Genomic DNA, 26,963 nt, shown 5'->3' on the forward strand with positions numbered 1-26,963 from the left:
GTTTCACCATGTTGGCCAGGTTGGTCTTGAACTCCTGACCTCAGGTGATCCACCTGCCTTGGCCTTCCAAAGTGCTGGGATTACAGGCGTGAGCTACCGCGCCCGGCCAAATTTTCCTTCTACTGTCTTGGAAAAGTCCATCCAAAGTGTAGCATACCTAGAGAGTTATGAGCTTGAAAGAAGCTTGTGAAGAGGGAATGAGGGCTGTCATTCACCCCTGACAAACGCTGACATTAAATGTATAGACCGTGTGCCACCATTCTAACTAAAGGCAAGAATAGCAGAAAGGCAAGAACAACAAATATCTTGGAGGCAGAAGATGAGAGACATTCGAGCTTTGTAATTATTCTTGGTTTAGAAATTCTCAGAGGACTGTCAGCCAAGAGTCCCACCTGGGAATATCCTATACTCATTTTTATGCACAAAACTGTGTGATTTTATGAGAATGTAATAATTACTCATTTATAAGGAAGTCAGATTATCTGCAACATTCATTACCTATTCAGAACATAACCAGAAAGCAGAGGGGAAGGGGTTTTGAAAGGTAAACAGCCGTTACAGAGCCCATGTTATTTTCTTCTGTAGGACACGCAGAGCCAAGCGCCTTGCCTCACTGAGACCACACTTTGTGCAATAAACTGATGGGAAGCAGCAAGAGAAACACCGGCTCACGAGACACCTACGCAGCACACAAGCCATGGCTTAGTAAATGACTCTCAGTTGTTGACCACAGTCTAAGTCCATAGCATGACGAGGCTGCCAAGAAGACAGGTGCAATCTCAGACTGCCACAATGGGGCAGCAGCCAGAGCATCCCCGAGGGCAACTTGAGCTGGGATTCAGGCTCAGGTGTCACTGTTGTTTTGGTGTGTTTTTTCTTTTGTTTTTTTTTTTTTTGAGAGACAGTCACACTCTGTTGCCCAGGCTGGAGTGCAGTGGTATGATCTCGACTCACTGCAACCTCCACCTCCCGGGTTCAAACGATTCTTCTGCCTCAGCCTCCCGAGCAGCTGGGACTACAGGTACCCGCCACCATGCCTGGCTAATTTTTGTTATCTTTAGTAGAGATGGGGTTTCACCATGTTGGCCAGGCTGGCCTTGAACTCCTTACATCCAGTGATCCACCCACCTCAGCCTCCCACAGTGCTGGTATTACAGGTGTGAGCCACCACACATGGCCCAGGTGCCACTTTTAAAAGAAACTAGAACACCACCATGCAGGAGGATTGACCCGAGGCGAGGCAAAGGTGTCTGGAAAACATCTCTTATAAGCAGTGCTAAGGAATGTGCAAAGCTAGAGAAACAAAAGCTGGGGGTGAGGCGAACAGTGGGCACGAGCGGGGTCTTGGAATATAGGAGAGAGGGCCTGGGATGGCAGGAGTAGTAACATCCATGCCCCCAGCTCCCCCGGCTCCCCCAGCTGCTATGCACTTCGGCCTGCTTCATCTTCCCCCTCCACAGCACTGATCGATGTGACATAAGGTACACTCTCTTGCTGATGAGTTGATGACCTCCTACCCCCAAACACTATGTAAACTCCATGAGAACTCATATTCTGTCTACTGCTGTGGCCCCTGTAGCCTAGGACAATGGCTAGCACCAAGTGGGGTTTAAATTTGTGGCAGAAGCTTTGGAATGTATACGACCTATTAGACATTACCTCTTTTGTAAAGAATTTGGTTTATTCTGTGCTATTCAAGAGAGAAGGACTATTACTGCAGGTGAATGCTTATATTAGGGTGGCTAATATAAAGACCTGTCTCACAATTAATTCTAAAAATAGGAGATGAGAGAGGCCTCTTAAGGAAGGGTTTCAGACAGAGGCTGGAGGATTCCACCAGTCAGGGCACAGAAAGGCACCCCAGCTCGACCAAGTATGCTGCTAAACATCATGCCAGGAACAAGACAGGCTCCACAACAAAGAATTACCCACCCACAATGTCAGCAGTGCCAGAGTCAAGAAATCCAGCCAGAGAAATACAATGAGAGCTTCATGTATAATCTCAAATTCTGTAGTAGCCACATTTTAAAAAGTCAAAACTAATTTTAGTAATTTATTTTATTTAACCCAGTATATCCAAAATATTAGCATTTCAACATATCATACATACAAAAAATGTTATACTTTTTTCATATTGTCTTCGAAATCCAGTGTGTATCCTACACTTTTAGAGCACATCTCAATTAAGCTACTAAACAGTTAACATGAAATCTAGTCTTAACAAAGTCGTTTTTAATGGAAGAACAGTTTCTGCTTCATTTTACAACTTAACTTATGTTAATTAAAATTAAGTAAAAAATCAGGCCGGGTGCCATGGCTCACACCTGTAATCTTAGCACTTCGGGAGGCTGAGGCGGGTGGATCACAAGGTCTGGAGTTCGAGACCAGCCTGGCCAAGATGGTGAAACCCCGTCTCTACTAAAAAATACAAAAATTAGCCAGGTGCAGTGGTGGGTGCCTGTAATCCCAGCTACTTGGGAGGCTGAGGCAGAAGAATCACTTGAACCTGGGAAGCGGAGGTTGCAGTGAGCTGAGATTACACCACTGCACTCCAACCTGGGCAACAGAGCAAGACTCCGTCTCAAAAAAAAAAAAAAAAAGTAAAAACATCAGTTTCTCAGTCGTACTACCCAGATTTCAAGGGCCCAAAAGCCACACGTGGCTAGTGGCAACTGTACTGGACAGAATGGATCTCTGTGATTACTTCTGAAAACAAAAGGGTTGTATTGTTTCAAGAATAGGGTGGGGAACAAAAATCTGCCCAATTTTATGAGTCTAAAGTCAAGAACAGACAAAAAACAGTCCACAGTCTAATCATCAAGAAAATGCTAAATCTTCTGCAGTGTTATTTGAAGAAGCAGAGGGAGTAGAGAAATTTAAAAAAAAAATTAGGTAGGAGATTCAGTTAAAAAAAATAATTTGTGTTGAAAAGGATGTGTTTCCATATTTAAAAATTTCACTCTCTCTGCCAGGAAAAAAAGAAGAGAGAATTCCCGAATGATGTTGGATGGCAGTGTTACTCCAGGCAGAAATAAGAACAGATGAGAGCAGCAATCAGAATTTTCAGGCTGAAAGCACAGCTCAGTGATTCTCTCTCCGTGGAGTTTATCTGAGGGTCATTATCCTGCATTCTATGCTTCCTTTTTCTCTTCATACAGAGAGAACACACCCTGTACCAGGGACTGGCAGTGATACGTCCTGGTTCTATTTTCAACCATACAGATGACATTACGACTATCTAGACAATAGCACAATAACTGGTTTTTAAATGAAGAGTCTCACAGTGGTTTCATCTATGTGATGCAAACGGCTCTGCTTGCTAGCACACCATTATTTCCCTGCTACACAGCATTGTAGACAGACCTCAAAGAATCAAATTCATTTAAGAAGTGTTGACTAACAAATGCTGTGCTTGAATCCCCCTTGTTCTGAAAGTTGGGAAGGTCAGGAGATCACGATCTCCAAAATCTTCAAACGTTATTTGGATGGCAGAAATTACTGGTTATTTGGGCCGGGCACAGTGGCTCATGCCCGTAATCCCAGCACTTTGGGAGGCCGAGGCAGACAGATCACTTGAGGTCAGGAGTTCGAGACCAGCCTGGCCAACATGGTGAAACCAGTCTCTACTAAAAATACAAAAATTAGCTGAGCGTGGTGGCACATGCCTGTAGTCCCAGCTACTCGGGAGGCTGAGGCAGGAGAATCACTTGAACCCAGGAGGCAGAGGTTGCAGTGAGCTGAGGCTGTGCCACTGCACTCCCACCTGGACAACAGACCAAGACTCCATTTAAAAAAAAGAAAAAGAAATTGTATGTTATTTGGAAGCTGAGCCTCGCAAATTTACCTAACTGCACAGATCTCCTTTATCTACCCGCTAGACACCGAGCCCACCTCCGCATCTGCTCTGTGGATTGCTAGGCTAGACACTCAACACTGTTTGCTCACAGAGGCCCTCCGGAAAGAAGAACAAGATGATAACACAAAGGTAGGCAAAATTAAGCTTCATCTGGAATTGGCTGCCAGGCGTTTCATGCTTTCCAGGTTTGCCTCCTGATTTTCATGAGACACACATGAGCTCTTCTGGGTCTTGTGTATGTGCACGCATATATTTACTGAGACATCCTTATACTTGGCAGGAGGTGGGGGAGGTGTCATCTCTTTCATGGAGGATATAAAAGAACCGTGGAATGGAAACCAGAGCTGCAGTGCAAACTCTTGCTACCGCCCAGCTGCATAACCTGGGGCAAATCTTGCAAGTCGAAGCTACACAGCTGTACAATTCGCCTTCTTCTGGCAGCTAGATCTGCACTAAGGAGAATGCCTAGGACAATTAAAGCTTCTCAGAAATGAAGGTTCAACTTCTTACCTACATGTCAGTTTTTAAGAATTTTTTAAATTATTTATTTTTATAAAGTACAAACATACTAAGATAAAAACACTCATTGTCAGTGGTGACATCATCTGTCCACTAAATTATCTTCTCACTACGTAGGAGCTCTTTGTGTATTACAGATATTTCATTCACCACCTGCATTACAGATAACTTATCCCAAGTCTAACATTGGTCATGTGATTCTGTTTATGGTATGATTTGCTAAACCAAATCTACCTACCTGGGAAGGCTATATATGTTATTATCATAATCTACATGTGAAACATAAACAGCTATCATTCAGTATTTTCCCAGTGAACAAAATAAAAACAATTCACTATTAACAGATATTCCAGAACAAAAGGTAAATTTCTTAATTCACAACATTTGGTATTTTTCCAATGGACAAGAAAAAAGCAATTCATTATTAACAGGTACTCCAGAAAAAAGGGTAAATTTCTTAATTCACAGCGGTTGGTAATCTTGACCTTAAATTTTTAGGAATTCAAGTTCTATGCCAAAACCAAAACAACACACATAATTAAAACAATCTTCTCGGGCATATACCAAATGGTAGTAAATACAACTAAATTAGAGGGGGATGGAGTATGTGGTTATTTTTCAAATTAAAAAATAATTACTTTTTTTGGAGACAGAGTTTCGCTCTTTTTGCCCAGGCTGCAATGCAACAGCGTGATCTTGGCTCACTGCAACCTTCACCTCCTGGGTTCAAGCAATTCTCCTGCTTCAGCCATCCGAGTAGCTGGGACTACAGGCATGTGCCACCATGTCCCGCTAATTTTGTATTTTTAGTAGAGATGGGGTTTCACCATGTTAGCCAGGCTGGTCTCGAACTCCTGACCGCAGGTGATCCACCCTCCATGGCCTCCCAAAGTGCTGGAATTACAGGCATGAGCCACCGTGCTTGGCCAAAATATATTATTATATAACAAAGGAAACAATCTACAGATAAAGGACAAGCTAGACCTCTCCTCCTGCACCCTCCAATACCAACAGTAACAGCACGAGTGCTCCTTTCCACACCCCCTCTTCACACAACAAGGGTATACAGGTATGTGCATTTTTTAAATTGAAATATTACCTATAGGTCACACTGCTTTTTCATGAAATATCAAGGACACTCCCCTTCACATCGACAGACACAGGTATATCTTTGTAATACCTTTACGCACATGTACACATATGTAGGCAGCATCTCACACACGCTGGTTTTATTTTTAATGTAGTCTTTCCCCCTTTGTTCTTTTTGCTTGCCACCCCACTCCCTCCATCTCCACCACCACTCTACCACCCTATAATCCACGTTAAGAAGCTGGCATCTATTTTTCTGTGCTTTTCCACATGTTCCCAAAGAGCCACATGTAGAGCATGCATGTGTGCACACACAAAGGGGTGTGCTGCCCTTCATATTCCAAATTAGGGTACTAATTATACACACTTCTCTATGGTCTGCTTGTCAATACTGCATGCAAATTTGTTGATGTCAAATGGTATACCAATTATTTTAAGGAATGTATAATATGCCATAAGAATACTAGATCTCAAAATAAATTTTGTCATTCTCCATGAAAGGCATTTACCATTTCATTCTTTTGCCAAAAGAAACAATGCAACAAAAATATTTCGATATATGATGTATTCTTCTTTAAATCTGATGCCTTCATTTTAATGGGGCAGAGTACCGGGGTTAAAATTGCTGGGTCAAGGAGTATCTCTATTTCACATATCCATAGATACGGCCAGACTGCTTTCGGAGAAGCTTTTAACAATTTCGTATCTCACCAGCAGTCTACGAGCACTCTCTTCCCACCAGCAAGAGTTGGTGTTAACAGGTGTTCTTGTCCTTTTAGGTTTTGGGTCTGACTGCGGTAGTGACGCTACCTTGTTATTTTACTTTGTTTTTCCTTGACTACTAGTGAGTTAGAACATTTTTCATATGCTTAATGACCATCTCAATTCACATTTGGTCAACTGCCTATTTATAACATCTATACCGCTGGATTTTTTTGTGTTATTTAGTAAGAATTTTTTTTGTATGTGATAGCTGTTAATCTTTTGTCACCTAGATTGTACATAGTACCATCTGCAGGTTAACAAAAAACTTTTACAAACAAGTATGTCTCCTTTTTAAAACATAGCTTCTGTGTTTTCTATCTTGGTGAAGGCTTCTCCCACCCTAAAGCTGTTTCTTTTTTTTTTTTTTTTAAACATGATGTTCCCATTCTCTAAATGATATATATTTCTCTCTCTCAAGTCCATATCTCTACATAAAGACAGCTAGGTCTCTTTAAGGGGTATGTCCTTGTTTGCTCATCTGGGGCCACTTGAGATTAAGATTCTCGTGCCCTCTATGCCTTTCACAAACAGGGTCTGTGAAGTGGCCCTATTCCCTTTCTCCTAAGACAGAGGAGCTCTCTCTCCAACACTTCTCTTACTCGCAATTCCAGGAATCTTAATAGTCTATATTTTTATTTAGCTTCATTCCAGCTTCTATCTCAGTTCAAAAGACCCTTGATCATTGATTTGTATGTTTCAAGTAAGACAGAAAAAGTTCAGGCGTTTTTTAAAAAGCAACACTTTCACAAATGCTATGAAATCAAAATATCCCCAGGCTAGCTTTAAAGAGTTCTACTGAGATGAAGTGGATGGATACTAATGGCTAGCATTTAGTGAGAGTTTGCTCCAGTTTAGACTGTGTTAATCACTTAATGTGCACCACCTCATTTAATCCTCAAAGTAATCTTATTAAGCACTCGTATTAAATAACTTGTCCATGGTCATATATTGAATTAGTGGAATGGATCTTTAACTCCACAGCCGTGACTCCTGGCTTTCAGAACTCTGCCACTTACTGACTGTGTGAACTTGAACATGTAACTAACCTATTCCAAACCTCGGTTTTTCTTAGAAAATGACAATACTAGTGTTTCATATGGCCATGGTGGAGTTCCCATGAAACAATGCATACAGAGAGTGTTTTTAAAACTTTAGGCCCCATTCATTCTGATCTATAGACTCAATTTAATGGTAATATAACCAGCATTTTAAAAAATGAAATCAAATACATCTGGCAAGGGTAGGTATTATTAATGAAAATTCTGTCCCAACAATACACATTCACCCCATATGTGTGCATTATGTGGTCAAATGTAATTATATTTTAAATATGGAAATTGGTCAGTGATATAAAACATTCAGCCCAGTGCCTGGTAGGTAGAAAACCTTCAACATGAAGTAGAGATTGATATTATTGTTATTATCAATAATTTCAGGGAAAACTTTCATCTTCCTGTCTGAGTTATTACAGATTTAAAACTACTATTACTTTTTGGACGAAAAATTTACTAACTACAGTTTCAAAAGATGATCTATAAATGGTTATTTACTAAACAATTTTCAAAACTATATTAAGGTTTTCACAGAGAAACAGGAATGAAATTGTTTCTATTGCCATGGAGAAAAGCAGAAAATGAAATGGTTTTCACCACTTGTGCTTCTTGTCCCTAGGAAGCCTTTTTTATTGTTGTTGTTTTGAGATGCAGTCTCGATCTGTCACCCACGCTGGAGTGTAGTGGTGCGATCTCGGCTCACTGCAACCTCTGCTCCGGGGTTCAAGTGATTCTCCTGCCTCAGCCTCCCGAGTAGCTGGGACTACAGGCATGTGCCACCATGCCCAGCTAATTTTTGTACTTTTAGTAGAGATGGGGTTTCACCATGTTGGCCAGGCTGGTCTCGAACTCCTGACCTCAGATTGTCCTCGCACCTTGGCCTCCCAAAGTGCTGGGATTACAGGTGTGAGCCACTGCGCCCGGATGGAAGGCTTTATACCTGGATGGTGAATGCCAGCCAATGGCTGTCACCTGGGACCAGATACAGGTACAAATGGAAGAAATTTTTCAAATTAATGAACTATCCCTTCCAAGAGCTTCTGGTTAGGAGGCTGCAGAATGCTAAACAAAGAATCTTTAAGCAAAGACTGTGGTTAAGACATAATGAAGCAACTCAAGAGGGACTCTGACTTGGAAATGTCCCTTTCTTTTCTGCCATTTAATAATTCATTGGTATTCTTTGTTTTAATGTCATATGACCAGAGTGAAAGTGCTGGGACAATTCTGTCCAATTAACATTTTTCATTTAATTGAAATGATGAAAGAACATACTAATAAATCCCAAACAATTTTACTGCGCCTTAAACATTCCATTGACATGATTAGATGGTATTAAAATTCATTCCCATCCAGATCCAAGGATACGTCCTCTCCCAACCCATCTTTGGGAGAAGACTTCGAGCATGCTCCTCCATTCAGGCTTCTCTTCCGCACCCAGCCTTGGGGAATGATCTCAAACTCAGCCACGATGTCAGCAATGGGATTTTAAAAGCAACTCCAGGTTCTAATTTAGAACAATGAAATTGGCTAGTTCCGTGTTCAGCTTAAATTTCACAATTCTTTATTTTCCCTACCTTCATTCACTCCCTCTGCTGTTTTTTACATATCTGCCATTCAGAGTGTAATCCCCCTCCGCTCTGAGACTCTGAGATTAGAGACTATGTCTTATTCTCTTCTGTGTCCTTCAGGGTACAGAATATTTTGCATATGACAGGTGCTCAAAGTTTTAAAATAAATGATTTTACCTAATGTCTCAGGTTACGATGGAGCCAAAGAAAGAAAAACAGTGAAAAAATGATATGGATAAGTAAGCAATGAGGTATGAAGAACACAACAATCATTTTCTGTCTTGCTCTGTCACCCAGGCTGGAGTGCAGCAGTGCGATCTTGGCTCACTGCAACCTCCGCCTCCCAGGTTCAAGCGATTCTCCTGCCTCAGCCTCCCGAGTAGCTGGGATTACAGGCGCCCACCATCATGCCTGGCTAATTTTTGTATTTTTAGTAGAGATGGGGTTTCGCCATATTGGCCAGGCTGGTCTCGAACTCCTGACCTCAGGTGATCCACCCACCTTGGCCTCCCAAAGTGTTGGGATTACAGGCATAAGCCACCACGCCCAGCCTCTTATGTCACTAAAAGAATATTTTCAAAACCAACTTATTTAACACACATTTTCACTTGCACTTAACAAATAAGTATTTGTTATTAAGTATTACATAGGAATCATAATTTTAGGTAGCAGAATATTGATCTGGATATTTAGAAAAGTGAGAAACAACTTAATTCTTACCTCGGATTCAAGATTAAAGAATGAACTAAAAAGCTAAGAAAACGATTTCACAGAGAAACAGATTTCAACACATCTGTAAACTACAATATTGACAATCTGTATGTCTACATGTATATTGTTATATGTGTGTTTTGCACTTGTGTGTGTATAACTATTTACAGCTATTAGATACTTATCACCTCTCTTCTCAACTATCAGACTTCTTATCATTTCCTCCAAATCCTTCCTTCTGTTACCCAGGCTGGAATGCAGTGGCACAATCTTGGCTCACTGCAACCTCTGCCTCCTGGGTTCAAGCGATTCTCGTGCCTCAGCCTCCGGAGTAGCTGGCACTACAAGCGTGTGTTACAACACTGGCTACGTTTTGTATTTTTAGTAGAGACAAGGTTTTGCCATGTTACCCAGGCTGGTCTCAAACTCCTGGCCCCAAACAATCCACTCACCTCAGCCTCCCAAAGTGCTGGGATTACAGGCATGAACCTCCGCACCCTGCCTACAAGTCCCAATTTAAATATAATTTAATGACACAGCCTGTATCTTTAATTTCTATTGCTCTGCTGAAGTTTACTAAACACTCAAAGCAAAATAGTCTTCCAAATTAGGAAGTCATTAGAGCTAAACTATAAAATAAACTTGAATTCACAAAAGTAATTAGATTTTAAAATTATGTTAGAGAGTAAATTACTGTAGTTAAAAAGTCTTACTTCATTTTCACAAATGATGCATAATCTTGCTTGAAAAAAATCTTTACATAGTTCATCTGGGATACAGCTCACAAGTCTATTCTTTAAACAGTGGTTGAAAACAAATGATGAGCAGAAAAGCCTAGCAATCTCATCACTGGATAAATATATTCTGACTTACAAGTCATTTGAAAAGTACCAAATTCCATTGTTAGAAATTTAACACTCATCTCTCTACTCCTCCTTTGTCCTGGTTGGGGCATAAGGAACCACAGAGAATGCAACACATTCTCTCCATTTGAAAGGCTAAAAGTTCCTACAAACACTGTTATTCACCTACCACCAATTTCTTAAGAACATGTAAAGTTGCTGCAGCAGATTTACTTACTTAATTAAACTCTTATTACCATTAGATTCCAAGCCCTGTTGAACCTGCAGTGAATGGCATAGAACCTGTAATATAGGTACTCAGCACACATTGCTGAGATCAACTTTATGCCAGATGATTTTCTATTAATTAGGGATCTAGAATGAGTAAACTGTCCCACGCACATTTACAATGAGAAACAATTATTCCATAGTATCAACAACAAAAGGCCACTGTTTACTCTGAGGAATTAAAATGTTGCATCACTGAATTTCTGATGTGCTCTAAATACCTTTCATTCTTCTGTCATTCTCTTCAAAAGACACTGACCAAGTTAACTTCAAGAACACACCATTGGTGATACACCAAAGAGCACCAGGGCAGTGGCTAAAAGTTTGGGGTAGGAAACAATTACTTAGCGAGAACCCCCCAAGAGAGCACTAACATAATAGAAAAATTACAAAGTGGACTTCATTAAAATTAAAGACTCTGTTCAAACAAAGAAGAAATTAAAGACTTCTGTTCATTATTAAAGAAATGAAAGGGCAAGCTACCAACTAAGAGAAAATACTCATGATACGTGTATTTGATAGAGGATTAGTATCCAGAATACATAAAGAATTACTACAAATCAATAATACAAAGACATACAAACAAATTTAAAACGGACAAAACTCCCAGACACGTCACAAAAACAATGGCTAAGGAAAACATGGACAAGCATTCAAAATCAGTAAGAAAATATAAATTAAAACCACAGAACGAGATACCACGTCATACCTACAAAACACCAAATGTTGGTGAGGACGTGGAGCAACTAAAATTCTTATGTATTTCGGACTGCAGTGCAAAATGGTACACATTCAGGAAAGAGTACAGTAACATCTTACAAAGCTAAACACACATCTCCCCCAGGACCCAAAAATTCGACTCTTACATAGCGAAGGGAATGAAAACATGTCCGCAGAATGGTATCTAGAAGAACATTTATAAAAGCTTTTTTGTTCATAACTCCAAACTGGAAAAAACCCAAATTCCATCAACAGGAGTACAGATAAGCCAAATTGTGAGATATTCAAACTAACATAGCATTCACCAATAAAAAGGAACGAGCAACGATATATATAATGGGAATGAAAGTCAAGACACGGTGTTGAGTGACTAAAGCCACACTCAAGGAGTACACGTTCTGTGATTCATTTATAATGCAGTTCAAGATAAGACTAATCCATAGTGGCAGAAATCAGAGCAGTGGCTGTCTACGGAGAGTGGGGAATCGACTGAAAGGGAGTCAGGGAGAACATCGTAGAGTGATGGAAATGTTCCACATCTTGACTGGGATGTTAGTTACGTGGGTCTGCGCACCTGACAAAACTCATCAAATTTGTCTGTAAGATCTGTTACTTTCACTACATAAAAATTATACTGCAACCACAAAATAAACAAAAAGAAACTATAATGTAACGTAACTTGTTGGTATAGATTGGCATTTCTCAAACTTTTGGTCTTAAGATCAATTGAACTCTTAAAAATTATTGAAGACCCCAGGGCCAGGTGCAGTGGCTCACACCTGTAATCCTAGCACTTTGGGAGGCCGAGGCAGGTGGATCATGAGGTCAGGAGTTCAAGACCAGCCTGGCAACATGTTGAAACCCCATCTCTACTAAAAATACAAAAATTAGCCAGGCATGGTGGTGGGTGCCTGTAATCCCAACTACTTGGGAGGCTGAGGCAGGAGAATCACTTGAATCTGTGAGGTGGAGGTTGCCAAAATTGTGAGCAGTGAGCCAAAATTGTGCTCCTGCACTCCAGCCTGGGTGATGGAGTGAGACTTCATCTCAAAAATAAAACAAAACAAAAAACAAAAAAACCCTTATTGAAGACCCCAAAAGAGTTAGTTTTTCTTTCCCCTTCATTTATCTCTCCTTTTCTTTTCTTTTTTTTTCTTGAGATAGGGTCTTACTTTGTCATCCAGGCTGGAATACGGTGGCACAATCGTGACTCACTTGCAGCCTTGACCTCCCAGGCTCAAGTAATCCTGCTTCAGCCTCCCAAGTAGCTGGGACCACAGGCAAGTGCCACCATACTCAGCTATTTTTTCTTTCTTTTGGTAGCAATGGGGTCTCCCTATGTTACCCAGGATGGTCTCAAACTCCTGGACTCAAGTGATCCTCCCGCCTTGGCCTCCCAAAGTGCTGGGATTACAGGTGTGAGCCATCGTATCTGGTACAGTTTTCTTTTAATGTGGATTTTATCTACTGCTATTTACCAAATTTTTAAAAAGCTGAAAATAATTTCTTGACTTATTAATTCATTTAATAAAAGTAAAAGTGATATGTTAACCTAAATAACTTTCTTTTTTTTTTTTTTTTGAGACGGAGTCTTGCTCTGTCACCTAGGCTGGAGTGCCATGGCATGATCTTGGCTCCCTGCAACCTCTGCCTCTCGGGTTCAAGTGATTCTCCTGCCTCAGTCTCCCGAATAGTTAGATTTACAGGTGCCCACCACCACGCCCAGCTCATTTTTTGTATTTTTAGTAGAGACAGGGTTTCACCAGGTTGGCCAGGCTGGTCTCAAACTCCTGACCTCAGGCAATCCGCCTGCCTCGGCCTCCCAAAGTGCTGGGATTACAGGCATAAGCCACCGCACCCAGCCCTAAATAACATTTTTATAGAAAAAGACTGTATTTCCCATAACAAAAATAGTTAGAAGAGTAGCATTGTTTTACATTATTGCAATCTTTTAAATGTCTGGATTAAGAAAGGATAACTGGATTCTCATAATTGTTTATGCATTCCATCTGCGCTTTCTTACATCAAGTAGTCTGGAAACTTCATTGTAAACATTTAAGTGAATGATAGGAAAAAGGCACATTTTTAGTAATATAATGAAAACTGTTGTAACTTTTTTGTCCCCTGAAAGGGCCTTGGGGACCCCTACTCCCCATCACAAGAGTCCAAAATCTCCACTTTCCAGAACCACTGGCATAGACAGTCAGCAGAAGGGCTTTCCCTTTTCCCAGTACAGATTTAAGAAACTTTGGAACAAGGCAGTTAAAATAAAAAAAAAATCCGGCCGGGCACAGTATCTCATGCCTGTAATCCTAGCACTTCGGGAGGCCAAGGTGGGTAGATCACTTGAGGTCAGGAGTTCCAGGCCAGCCTAGCCAACATGGTGAAACCTTGTCTCTACTAAAATACAAAAATTAGCTGGGTGTGGTGGCGTGTGCTTGTAATCCCAGCTACTTGGGAGATCGCACCATTGTGCTCCAGCCTGGGCAACAGAATGAAACTCCATCTCAAAAAAAAATCAATTCATTCAACAAATATTAACTGCATTTCGAATACTATAAGGTTTTGAGGATATTAGGAAGATGGATAAATAAAATATCGAGGAATGTTTACAGTTGAGATACTTCTGTTTCAAAATGTCATTTCATTTCTGAATCTGCTTCAGAAACTTTTTTTTTTTTTTTTGAGAGGTAGTCTTGCTCTGTCACCAGGCTGGAGTACAGTGGTGTGATCTTGGCTCACTGCAACCTCCGCCTCCCGGGTTCAAGCAATTCCCCTGCCTCAGCCTCCTGAGTAGCTAGGACTAAAGGCACGCACCACCACACCTGGCTAATTTTTTTTTTTTAATTTTAGTAGAAACGGGGTTTCACCACATTGGCCAGGATGGTCTCGATCTCCTGACCTCGTGATCCACCCGTCTCAGCCTCCCAAAGAGCTGGGATTACAGCCGTGAGCCACCACGCCCGGCCTTCAAAAACTTTAAAACTCTGGCACTTCTGCTAAGTGGGCTTAAAAATATTTGAAATAAATAAGATAGTTTGAAACAAATATAACCTTATTTTAATAAGACAGAATTCAAACATTTCAACCAACATACTCATCTTTAGTAGTTCACCTGACTGCCTAAAAGTTCGATATGATTTTTCATATTCTCTTAACATTTAAATCTGAGAGTAAATACTGGTTTTTAGTCACACAACTCACAGAATCTCACCTTAAGTTAACGCAATTTGATTTTATCACAATGAAAATGATGCCCTCAAACAAGGGAAAATGTTTGCCCTCCAAAGGTGATAAGATGTATTCCACAGTCTTAAAAATACTATTATTTCTCAGTTGTGTACGATTAATTAAAACTTTAGTTGTAATGTACGTGAAGATTCAAGATCTTCAAAGTTATATATGAAATACTTGGTAAGTTTAATATACAGAAATCAACACAAAGTGTCTAAAATTTACCTATACAATTAAATTCCTGAAATTTGCCCATCCCCATTTCAACAGAAGCAGAATTTAGGCTGGTCTTAAAAAGGCCAATCACTTAAAACTCTTCCTGCATGACTGTTATTATAATGTACCCTGTACCTAGTTTCAGGTTCGAATTCAGACAAATACAGTCATCACAAAGTTCTCTCTGCATATCTAGAATGCCATTCTGAAGCCTAGCATAAATGAGCACCGTATCTTCCAGCTTAGTCAGAGATGAGGGTGACTCAACAGCTGGGTATTTAACCTGCTGTTAGACCTCTCCAACTAAAATTAGCTTAGCGTCTTAGAAGCAGGTCAGTACAAGTCTAAGACAAGAGCTCTAAGACTAGTCATATACCTTTTTTAGTTATGAATCTTTAAAAAAATCCAATGACTTGGTTTCCTATTTTAAGTTTAATAATTTGATGTGGCCAGGCACAGTGGCTCACGCCTGTAATCCTAGCACTTTGGGAGGCCGAGGCAGGCGGATCACTTGAGCTCAAGAGTTTGAGACCAGTCTGGGCAACACAGTGAAATCCCATCTCTACTAAAAATATAAAAAATTAGCCAGGCGTGGTGGCACACGCCTGTAATCCCAGCAAGCCCAGCTATTCAGCAGTTCAATTGCTTGAACCTAGGAGGCAGAGGTTGCAGTGAGCCAAGATTACACCACCACTGCCCTCCAGGCTGGATGACAGAGTAGGACTGTCTCAAAATGATAATAATAATAATAAAATCTGATGTAATTACCTGATATTACTATTTAATTTTGCTAATATTTCCATAACTTAAAATTATTTTTCATTTTTGATCTTTTAAATTACTTATCTATAGTCTATGATTGCCACTTAACAAATCTGGCTCTACACAATAAAAAGGTTAGGGTGGTCTTGTTTTACAAGAGGTTTTACTTGTTTTGACTTTAATAAGTTAAAATTGTATGTACACAATTTTAAACTGATTTTCACAATGGATTTCTAAAATTTAGAATTCGTTGTCAAGCTTCAAGAACACAGTACATTTTCTTTTTATTTCTCAGTTTATCACCATAACTGGATTAACAGGAATGCTTACAGAATCTTCACATTTGAAAGCAAACAGGAAATGATGAAAAAATCTCTCTGAACCAGGCTTTTAGTTGACTAAGAAGATGCCATTTTAGGCAGCTGGGTTCCCTTACTATAGGCCTGCTTCACAGAGTTCAGCACAGTCCCGGAGAAGGAAAGATGAAACAGAAAGGCAGACCTTAACCCAGGGACAAGGTCACTATTCTTTGCTCACCTTTATCTCTAAGAATAACTTAGATTTCACGCAACAGGTGCTGGAACAGACGGATGCGAAGTCATTGAAATGAAGTGAAAAGTGAGAGCAGATCACGGTCGTTAGGACCTAAAGGAAATGGTCTGAACAACAGAGAGATTAATGCAATGCATGGTGAATGCTGCACAGATCAGAGCTAACTACTGTCATCCCTAAAGGATTAACTAGGTCTCCTGCAGTGTGGAGCTCTCTAAGGAGCAGAGAGGCTTCAAGGTGGTGAGCACACATCTACTAACATCTCTCCACATTCCAAAAAGTATCCAAAGCTGTCTTATTACTGGTAATTTTGTTGGTTGGGGAGGGGAAAGAAGCCCTTCCTGACTGTAACAGAAATCTCTTGGGCTCTCTATTGAGAAAGGTCATGTCTCAGAACTTGAACACCTGCAGCTGGATTAGGAGGCTGGTGGTAGCAGTAGGCTGTTTGGTGAGACCTGGAGTTCTCTACTAGAATGTGGGTTTGAACTCTTGATAAAAATTGTTGATCTTTGAATGTAACTCTGGAGCAAGGCTGTTTTTAATAGGCTGTATGTTATCTGGAACACTGCAGACAAGGATTTCTGATCACCAAAACAAGGGTTTGGGGAACTGTGCAAAAAATACTTCACAACAAGAGAAGACAAAAAAGGAAGCAGAGATGGACTGAATAACAGAAGTGCCCTTCTGCAAATATGACTGTGTTGCTTTTCATGGCTCTGAACTTTCCAGACTAACTTCCCTTCAAACCACACCTACTTTTTCAGAATAAATATAACAATTTGTTTGTGCTTTGCTTTAGCTACTTCCACAGTCTGATTTAACTCTGTTTATAAATGATCTGAGATGCTTTTGATTGCTTACCACCAGAGGGATACAATTTCTAGGAAGGGAGTTGAGTTTCTGGTTCCTTCCTGCTCTGTGATACGTAACACATAATATCTCCAGGGTTCTCTGACATGTATGTTATTTTCCCTTCTGTTCCTTTCGGATTGCTCTGAGCATAGTAAAATACCTCTCCTGCATAGGACTGCATCCTTCCCCTTTCCTAAAGCAGGTTTTTTTTCTGCTGAGAAAGATTACACAATGTCCTAAAACATACAATCAGATCTGAAATTTACTATGGTAAAATGGATACTTTATGCTAAATTTCAAATCCTGGCTGAACACTGTGCTGTATCAACATGATACAACGGCAGGTCATAGCCCAGACAATGAGAACATATCACATTTTATGCAATCAATGTGTTTTGAAAAGAGCTGTGTATAAACCAAATTCTTCTGAGGATTCTAAAACACAAGGCAAACCAACCAACCAACCAACCTGTAAAGGATCTATGTGGTTTTTAAAACAATCACTTCCTTAATTTATTTACCTTGCAATTTTTTATTATTATATATGGTGTTTTCTGAAAGAGGAAAATTCCTCCTAAGCTACCAAGCAAAGCAAATAAGGCCAAAGAACTCCGTGCCCCCTGAGGCAATTTTCTCCTTTAGGCAAAATTTAGATTGGCACAACTCCAAAGGAAAACAGATACTTCAGTGTATTTGTAGAGACCAAATCCCTTAAGTCACCAGAAGTCAAGACACCCAATCTATGATTTATTAGAAGATGTGGGCAGAAGAAACAGGTTAAGGCAGACCATTAAAAGGCTGTTACTGTGAAAGATATTTCCTAGGCACTCAAAATCTTGTGTTCACGTGTGTTGGGAGTGGGAGGGTTGGGGGAAGAGGGTACATCTTTGGATAAATAGATTGAGATGCCAAGGAGGAATATACGTTTTAATAAATATTTAACTGCTTCTTTCTGTTGACATTCTGGGGATTATAAGTGTTTATAAAGTAAACTTGAAATAGAAATTGGATATTTACCTAAGATATTGAAAAAGTCCAGGGATCAAAAGGAGAAAATAATGAGACCTCTGAATGGGGAAAGTAGTATCAAGGGACCCAGGTATAAATAACAGAGCTTACAGCCTCTCATCACCTCTTGTTTACATTTGACAATGTAACTTTACAACCAGCTTTGTGGAGACCAGACACACCTTTGCATTCTCAACAAAATGAAAAACTGGCTGAGCCCGGTGGCTCACACCTGTAATCCCAGCACTTTGGGAGGCCAAGGCGGGTGGATTGCCTGAGCTCAGGAGTTCGAGACCAGCCTGGGCAACATAATGAAACCCTGTCTGTACTAAAATACAAAAAAATTAGCTGGGTGTGGCAGCGTGTGCCTGTAGTCCCAGCTACCTGGGAGGCTGAGGCAGGAGAATTGCTTGAACCCTGGAGGCAGGGGTTGCAGTGAGCCGAGATTGTGCCACTGTACTGGATCCAGCCTTGGCGACAGAGCAAGACTGTGTCTCCAAAAAGAAAAAAGAAAAAGAAAAACCATGTTCATGGATTTTAAATATATGGGCAATTTTTCTTATTTCACATTTGCCAATAGAAAACAATGTTATTCTAAGATCAGTACTTTCTTTTCAGCTACCTCTTTCTTAAATTCCAGTTTCAAAGGACAATACAAACTTCCAGAACTCAAAGACCTTTTCATATAAATTAAAAAGAAGGACAAAAACAATTTTATTTACCTGTTTTTGCTTAGGGTTCATCGGTTATTTATTTTTTTAAAGGGGAGGAAAGGTTTCAGCTCTCTCCGAGGAATAAGACTACAAACAACGGTCAATGCAGTAGCAATGAACATCCTTACCACTCAGACTGTTATTTCTAAATATTATTTCCCACTAAAATGAAATATGGCTCCTTAGAGAAATAGCTGACTCTATGTCTGGGGCAGGAAACAAATGATGTAAGCCTGAAACACTTTTTTCTTATCAGAAAGCAAGGCAGCTATCAAAGACAATAGAGTTATTGCCTACAAATAACTAAAAAAAAAAAAAAAAAAAAAAAAAAATCACCAAAGAAACCAATGAGGGTCCTGTCAGATGGACACAGAAGCCAACCCAAAGGGGCTTACTCTGACCAAAGAGGGGGAAAGATACTGTAATAGATTTAAACAAATCCTACCCATAGGCTCATATATCACCTTTGTAGGATGCTAGGGAACCAACACGTAGATCATTTTGTAAGGAGGTACTAGGAAGCTCTTCTTTATTTTTTGAGACAAGTTTTGCTCTTTTTTTTTTTTTTTTTTTTGAGACAGAGTCTTGCTCTGTGGCTCAGGCTGGAGTGCAGTGGTGTGATCTCGGCTCACGGCAACCTCCACTTCCCAAGTTCAAGCGATTCTCCTGCCTCAGCCTCCCTCACAGTTGAGATTACAGGCACCTGCCACCATGCCCATCTAATTTTTGTATTTGCAGCAGAGACAGAGTTTCACCATGTTGGCCAACTGGTCCCAAACTCCTGGCCTCAAGTGATACACTTGCCTCTGCCTCCCAAAGTGCTGGGATTACAGGTGTGAGCCACTGTACCCGGTCAGAAGCTCTTCTTTATAGATTTTCAGCTAATAAATGTAGAAGGAATGACAGAATTGAAAGACTACTGTTTGTAGCACCTAAAGAAATAAGGATGAAGACAATGATCAACAACTAAATCATTAGGTGAAAGACTGTCGGGCAACTTTATCATGGATGTGCCAGATTGTCAACGACTAAACCCAAGAATCAAACTCACCATTACAGAAAGAAGAGAATCAGAGAGCAAATGCTCTCTGACTGATGTCATAGGAAGTGCCTATGGTTTGTGTACCTATGAATTTTGTGCTAAGAAACTGAAACATAAATCTGGCCACACCTCTGTAAAAACCATCAGTCCACAGGAAATTCAGGAGTGAAAGAACATGTGCATCCAGATGGTAGAACACTCTACAGAACAAATGACCGGGTTTCTTGAAAAATAAATGGCAAGAAAAAATGAGGGAGGGAAGAGGAAACTTAGAGTACAATGACTTAAGAGACATAGAAACCAAAGGCAGTATGTAGAACTTTGGGATCCAATTACTAAATGACATTCACAAGACAATCAAGGAAATGTGAATACTAACTAAATACTTGATGATAATTAAGAAATTATTATTACACATGATAATGGTACTGTGGTTTAGAGGCAAAAAAGACTCCCACTGTTTTAGAGATACATACTGAGTTATTTAAAAGACGAAATGAGTGCCTGCTTTGGCAACACATATACTAAATGTTGAAATGATACGAAGAAGATTAGCATGGCCCCTGAACAAGGATGACATGCAAATTCATGAAGTGTCCCATATTTTTGGTAGAAATCAGTTCAAGTAATCTACTGTACAACATGGTTTTTGTTTTGTTTTTTTGAGACGGAGTCTCTCTCTGTCACCCAGGCTGGACTGCAGTGGGGTGCTTTCGGCTCACTGCAACCTCTGCCTCCCGCGTTCAAGCGATTCTCCCGCCTCAGCCTCCTGAGTAGCTGGGATTACAGGCATGCGCTACCACGCCTGGCTAATTTTTGTATTTTTTGGTAGAGATGGGGGTTCCACTATGTTGGCCAGGCTGGTCTTGAACTCCTGACCTCAGGTGATCCACCCACCTCGGTCTCCCAAAGTGCTGGGATTACAGGCATGAGCCACCGCGCCTGGCCCAACATGGTGACTATAGTTACTAACAATGTATTATATACTTGAAAATCACTAAAGAGAGTAGAGATTAAAGTGTTCTCACCATAAAAAATAAGCATGTGACCTCACATGCTTATATATATATAGGTATGCATATATTAGCTCAATTCATCCATTACACAATGTGCAGTATACATATTTCAAAACACCATGTTGTACACTACAAATATACAATTTTTGTTAGTTAAAAAGCTATGTCCTTAAAAAAAAATAAAGATAAAATGGTATAGCTTGGATTTGCTTTAAAATTATAGGAGGCCGAGCGCAGTGGCTCATGCCTGTAATCCCAGCACTTCGGGAGGTCGTGGTGGGAGGATGTCTTGAGGCTAGGGGTTCAAGACCAGCCTGGGTAACATAGCAAGACTCCATATCTGAAAAAAAAAAATTTAATTAGCCAGGCATGCTAGTGACTCCTGTAGTCACAGCTACTCAAGAGACTGAGGTGGGAGGATCACCTGTGACCAAGGAGGTTGAGGTTGCAGTAAGCTATAATCACACCACTGCACTCCAGCCTGGGCAATGGGGTGAGACCCTGTCTCACAACAAATAAAAATAAATCAAAACATTGATGTGGTGGTTTACAGATGAAACCAAATTGGGCACATGGTAAATGTTGAGGCTGAATGATGGGAATCAAGGGTTCATTATATTATTCTACTTGTAGGCATGTTTGAAAATTTCCATAATAAAAAGTTTTAGAAACGGGATTATTCACCTGAAAATATTTTTTATTTCTCTTCATACAAAAGTTTCTTAGCTCTTTGCTATTTGGTTGATTTAAGCATAGCCTTACAGATTATGGCTGCCCTAGAAAACTGCTCTGATTTACCCACAATAATCACTCATCTAGACTAGATGAGAACAAGTGCTTGGAGTCTGGTGAAAGTATGTCCCACCATCATTTGCTTAGAAAATGCTAGAACTGGAAGCAACTTTGGGGTTTTCCAACTGTGTTTTAAAGAGTCTCAGCCTGTCTCCAAAAGAGCAACTCCTATCTGCTTTTTAAACTAGGGCAGGACGGGTCAATGTCTTGAGGAAAGATGCCTCACAGTTTTCCCAGAGTAATTCCTGGCAATAAGCTGGGCAACTCAGGTTTGTGAAGGTAATTCTCATGAATCTAGATTCAGGCTGCCTTGTTTCTTCTTCCTAACATACTTGAAGTGACCCCATGGCCTAGCAGCTTGTTAGTCCTGGATGAGGTTTTCAAATTGGAGCCCTATTCGCTGGATAACCACTCTAGTCTCCTCCTGCCAGGCTGGCTCTCCCTCTCATTTGTTACATCTCCAAATGCACTTTTGTGGGAGAGATGGATGTCACACGTAATGAGAGTGGCCTGCTGGTTTTTAGTCCTCTGCTTCAGCTGCTGCCATTCAACTTGCCAATCTGTTCCAGGTGTCCAATCTCCACTGGCCTCTGATGACAGACACCTGCCATGGCAGGACTGCCAACAGTCCGCCTACACCACAGCACAGTGGTGCCCTCGTCTGACCTCCATGCCTTTTAGAATACCAAGCATCTTCTTCCTTTACTATTCCTCTGAAAGCTTCTCATTGCCTGCTCCTTGGTCCCTAGTTCTCTTTTCTCTCTTGGGAGAGTTGAGATAGGCTTGTGTCCAGCTTGTGAAAGAGGTGGGCTTCACAGCAGAGCTGCTTGTGCTTCTAGTGATGCTACTCATTCTTTTTATTGCAACCCTCTACTTTCCAGGACAAGTACTCTAGGCAGGGAGCCGGGAGATAAAAGAAGAGCACAGGCTCCCATTGTCTTGGGAACCACTGTTCCCTCCAGCCCCCAGCCCTCACCACAAATCTGGCTCATTCTGGGCAGGGCTCTTGCTCTTTCCCTTACTGCTCACTGCTCCTGGGTTCTCTGAAAATCAAAGGTGTAGCTTCAGTGCTCCCGGTCACTATGTGATGAGGAATTATCCCAAATATTTCCTGATAGACAGGGTATTTTTCTACCCAGGGCACCAGAGGATCTCTGGGTGGGGTGACTTGCTGCTAACGCTATTCCTTGATCTAATGACGTCTGAGTCCAGATCATCTATCCCATATCTTTAGGAAGTGAGATTTTCTTTTGTTTTGGTTATTTTTTTTTTGAGACAGTCTCGCTTTGTCACCCAGGCTGTGGTATAATGGCATGATCTTGGCTCACTGCAACCTCAGCCTCCTAAGCAGCTGGGACTACAGGCATGTGCCACCACGCTCAGCTAATTTTTGTATTTGTAGTAGAAATGGGGTCTCGCCACATTGGCCAGGCTGGTCTTGAATTCCTGGCCTCAAGTGATCCACCCGCCTCAGCCTCCCAAAGTACTAGTATTACAAGCATGAGCCACCGTGCCTCGCCTAGGGAATGAGGTTTTAAAACCAAGGTAGTTTTATTCTAGTGATTAAATGTATTCATGTTAAATAATTTTTATTTACCACTAACAACATTTTCTCGATATAATCTTACTTCCTGGAAGGTATTTTCTTAGCTTACGTTTTCAGCCTCTTTGTTTACCTTCAATTCGTGGGGGCACTCCTTGTGTAAATGCTTCGTGTGCAGTGACAACTGTTATGTTACACTCCTCTTTCCTGTGGCTAAGAACTAGAATCTAAAGCAATCAGAAGGGTGAATAAACTAAGCAATCACCTGGGGTCCTAATCTACCATTTCAGCAAAATAAACCTCTCAGGTTCTTAGCCACATTTACTACAGAAGGCTTTATTCAAGCTAATCAAATGCAAGTAATTAGAATCAGACAGAAAAAAAAGTCCCTATCATATTTCTGTTATAAAAAATCCTTCCCTATCTCAAACTTGTAAAGATATTTTACATTTTCTTCCAAAGTATTTAAGTTTTGAACTTCCACATTTAACTGTTTGATTCATCTAGAATTCGTATTTACATTTATGAAATAGAGATCCATTTTCTTTCTTCCATATTAAATGATTATCCAAGCACAATTTACCAAACCATCTATTCTTTCCCTCACTAATCTGCTATGCTAGCTCTATTACATATACCAGGACAATGAATTTTCGTTTTCAGTAAGTTTTATCTCTTTCAGAAAGTTTCATTATTATACCCTTTTTTCCCCCAAGACTTATTCCTAGGTATGTGACTGTTTTAAAGCTACTGTAAATATCTTCTCCCGCAGTTTTAACTGTAGTTTCTGTCTGTTAATGGTCCACGGAAATGTAATTGGCTGATTTTGTATACAGCAGCCTAGCCAAACTTTCTTATTCTAATAACTTCTACAAGTTTTCTATGGGGACGATGTCATCATATTTTTTATTTCTAAGTTTTATGTGTGTGTGTTTGGGTGTGGCCTCCAAATAATACCGAATAAAAAAGATGACAGCAGGCATCTTATTCCTGATAAGAACTGTTTTAATATGTTGTTATCAAGTAGTTTAAGTTTTAACCAGATGAAGTTTTCTTCTATTTGTGATTTGCTAATGTATGTATTGATCATTTTGAATAACTGTTTAATTTTGTTGAAATGTTTAAAATCTATTAGGTTGACCATATGGTTTACTCCTTTAATCTATTCATGTTAATATAACGAATAACGTTTACAGAATCATAACATGGATCCAACAGTTTCAGACTGTGACTAATTTTCTTTCTGTTAGTATCATCTACACTGTATTTGGCGGCAAGGTTGAAGTAAATACCAGTATCTTTACCAAATATAATAAGTTGGGTAATACTGCTAACAAGTTAGAAGATTAGAGCTCAGAATAAACATAATACATTAGGTCCAAGCTTTGAGAATTGCTCCCATGGAATGTGGCCAAGATGGCAATAAGCTCTGTAAATATAAACCTGACTACAGTACGGTGTCCGCTAATTTTCCACAAAACAACTTGATATTTTCTGGAAAAAAAGTACCACAGAAATGAAGGTGGTGAGATTTAAACAGCTTCCACATTAAACTTGTTTCACAAATGGTTCCATGGCTAAAAAAGAAATTAATGGTTGAAAACGCTTGTTCTATTTTACAAGCAAAAGTTAAGCTGGGATTTAATACTTTCTATGTGAACTACAATTTATAATATTCTCTTTTCTCATTTTAAAAAACACACATTGTCTCTCTTTAAAAACTAGTTTATAATCCATATGTTTCCCATGTCTCCCTAAATTTATATATTTCCCAGGGGGTACTACTGGTGGTATGGGGTGAGGGAGAAATGCAAGGTTCCTATGGGAAAGTTAAATAAATCGTAAGTAAATGATTTTTTTTTAATAGTAAGGAAAATAGAAATCTATGACAAGGTCAAATATAATTTTCACATGAATTTTAAAGATAAAACATAAGACTTCAAATAAATTTTTTGGTCACTTCAGGCTGATCCCCCAGGTCATGTAGCAACATATGCCTGTTTTTCTAAAACACAACCCAAACTACTATGAATACAAATTATTCTTGATATCAATATAAAAACTGTCTATTATACTCATAGATTATTATGCAATGTAGGACGCAGGCAAGAGGCATGTGATAGCACTGAATACTCTTGCTTCCTATTCTAAAATTAAACTTTTAAATTATCTGTGGCATATACTCTATTTATTTGATTAGAGAAGAACTTTATGAAAAAAGGGTTTTAAAAAACTCCTATGAAAGCTACTTTTTAAAAACAGGAAATTATCTTTTCCCACATATTACACTGCTGACAATTTCCTAAGTTTTCCTCTTTCCACTTTGAACAACTGAAGAACGTCATACTACATTTATAGGTTTAATAAGTTGCATCTCATTTATCAGTTACACTTTTCTGGTTAGGTCACCTACTTGCATTTCTTTGTATTCTTCCTTAGTGACCTGTCCTGATTGCATTTGTTTTTGAAAGTTTAATCTCATCTTAACTTTCACATTTGTACCATTCTGGGTTTGACTTTAGAACACAGAATATATGAATATGGTATAATATAATTCTGTCAAATGCAAAATAACTACTGTCATGATTATAGCACACATACAAAAGAACTACTGAGTCCTAACAAGCAATAAAGAAATCCCCTGTAGCTACAGCAGAGGACAGCATCTAAGCACAGTGCTTTTTCTGATATTAATAATACTGAATATTTGCATGCTTCTTTGAACTTTCCAAAGATTTCACCTGTGTTCTCACCAGACTGGCATGGTGTATGTGTTAAATAGTTAAAGACTGTCTTCTCTTTAGAGATTGGTAGGTCTGCCAAGTTTACTGGTAAGTATTTCATGTCTTAAATAGAATTTTGTACTGAACTCCAAAGAAACTGATAGTAACTACAGGGGGAATCAGGAAAGACACTCACTGCTGGGCACATAATTTGCAATTATAAGCATGTTTGGAGGACAACCTCTAACCCAACAGAAGAAACTGTTTTTATCTAGTTGGTTACCTAAAACTCACTAATCTTTTAAAAATAAATACAAACTGAGACATTTTTTGTTAACAAAGGGAAAATACACATAAGCCAGAGAAGTGATGCACACAATTTTTTTCTAGAACAACAGTCAAAACCATTGTGGCCAGAATCATAGTACAGAAATGGAATTAGAGTTACACAACCTACAAATATTAAACAAAAAACTATTTTCCAGAAATTACCATTAATAACTCCTTACCCAAAAAGTAATTTTTACAATGACAACAGAATACATCCTTCACTGATCATTTTATAAAATATTTTACTATATGAACACTAGCACGCATATACACCACTGTCTCTGTAAACTCGGGCTGAAATCAGAGAACTGTGAGTATCTACTACGTCTCATTAATTTGGGACAATCTCTAAGACCAAGCCATTAAGGGGATAAAAACATACTAATGTTATTAGACAGTATAAAACGGGTATGTTCAGCAAGTCCTGGGTCTTAATCAAAGTCTTTGTTTAAATTTAACTAAATTGCATCAACAGACTGGCAATATTGCCACTCATTCTTAATAAAACCAACTAGAAGATCAAATGGCCAGAAACTAAAATAGCAATGGAAGGCAGAGTCATAAAAGATGTATGACGAGAAAGGGTGCATAGGATCAGTTTCAACAGGTAGTTCTGAATAACCTTTCTAAATCACCAACTAAAGGATTTATGTGCCCGTCTAAGAACATGATTGCTAAGCCCATGTGCTCTGTTCCTACAATTATAGATGATTCTCTTAAATAGACAGAGGAAAAAGTGCTTAAGTTAAATGCTTTCTTTGAGGTGATAT

General features: G+C 39.6%; 2 protein-coding genes and 1 non-coding gene across 3 annotated transcripts in view; 1 reads left to right on the plus strand and 2 right to left on the minus strand.

Moving 5' to 3' along the window:
* OSBPL1A (oxysterol binding protein-like 1A) overlaps positions 1–26,963 on the minus strand; it is a 110,505-nt gene that overhangs the window by 36,840 nt on the left and 46,702 nt on the right.
* DKFZP469O0726 (protein) overlaps positions 1–26,963 on the minus strand; it is a 224,864-nt gene that overhangs the window by 28,445 nt on the left and 169,456 nt on the right.
* On the plus strand, positions 20,290–20,397 carry LOC112130044 (U6 spliceosomal RNA). The gene has a single exon (XR_002912356.1). It is a non-coding gene; the product is annotated as a U6 spliceosomal RNA (small nuclear RNA).

The sequence above is a fragment of the Pongo abelii genome, chromosome 17 (assembly GCF_028885655.2).
Source record: "Pongo abelii isolate AG06213 chromosome 17, NHGRI_mPonAbe1-v2.0_pri, whole genome shotgun sequence".
NCBI classification, from domain to species: domain Eukaryota; kingdom Metazoa; phylum Chordata; class Mammalia; order Primates; family Hominidae; genus Pongo; species Pongo abelii.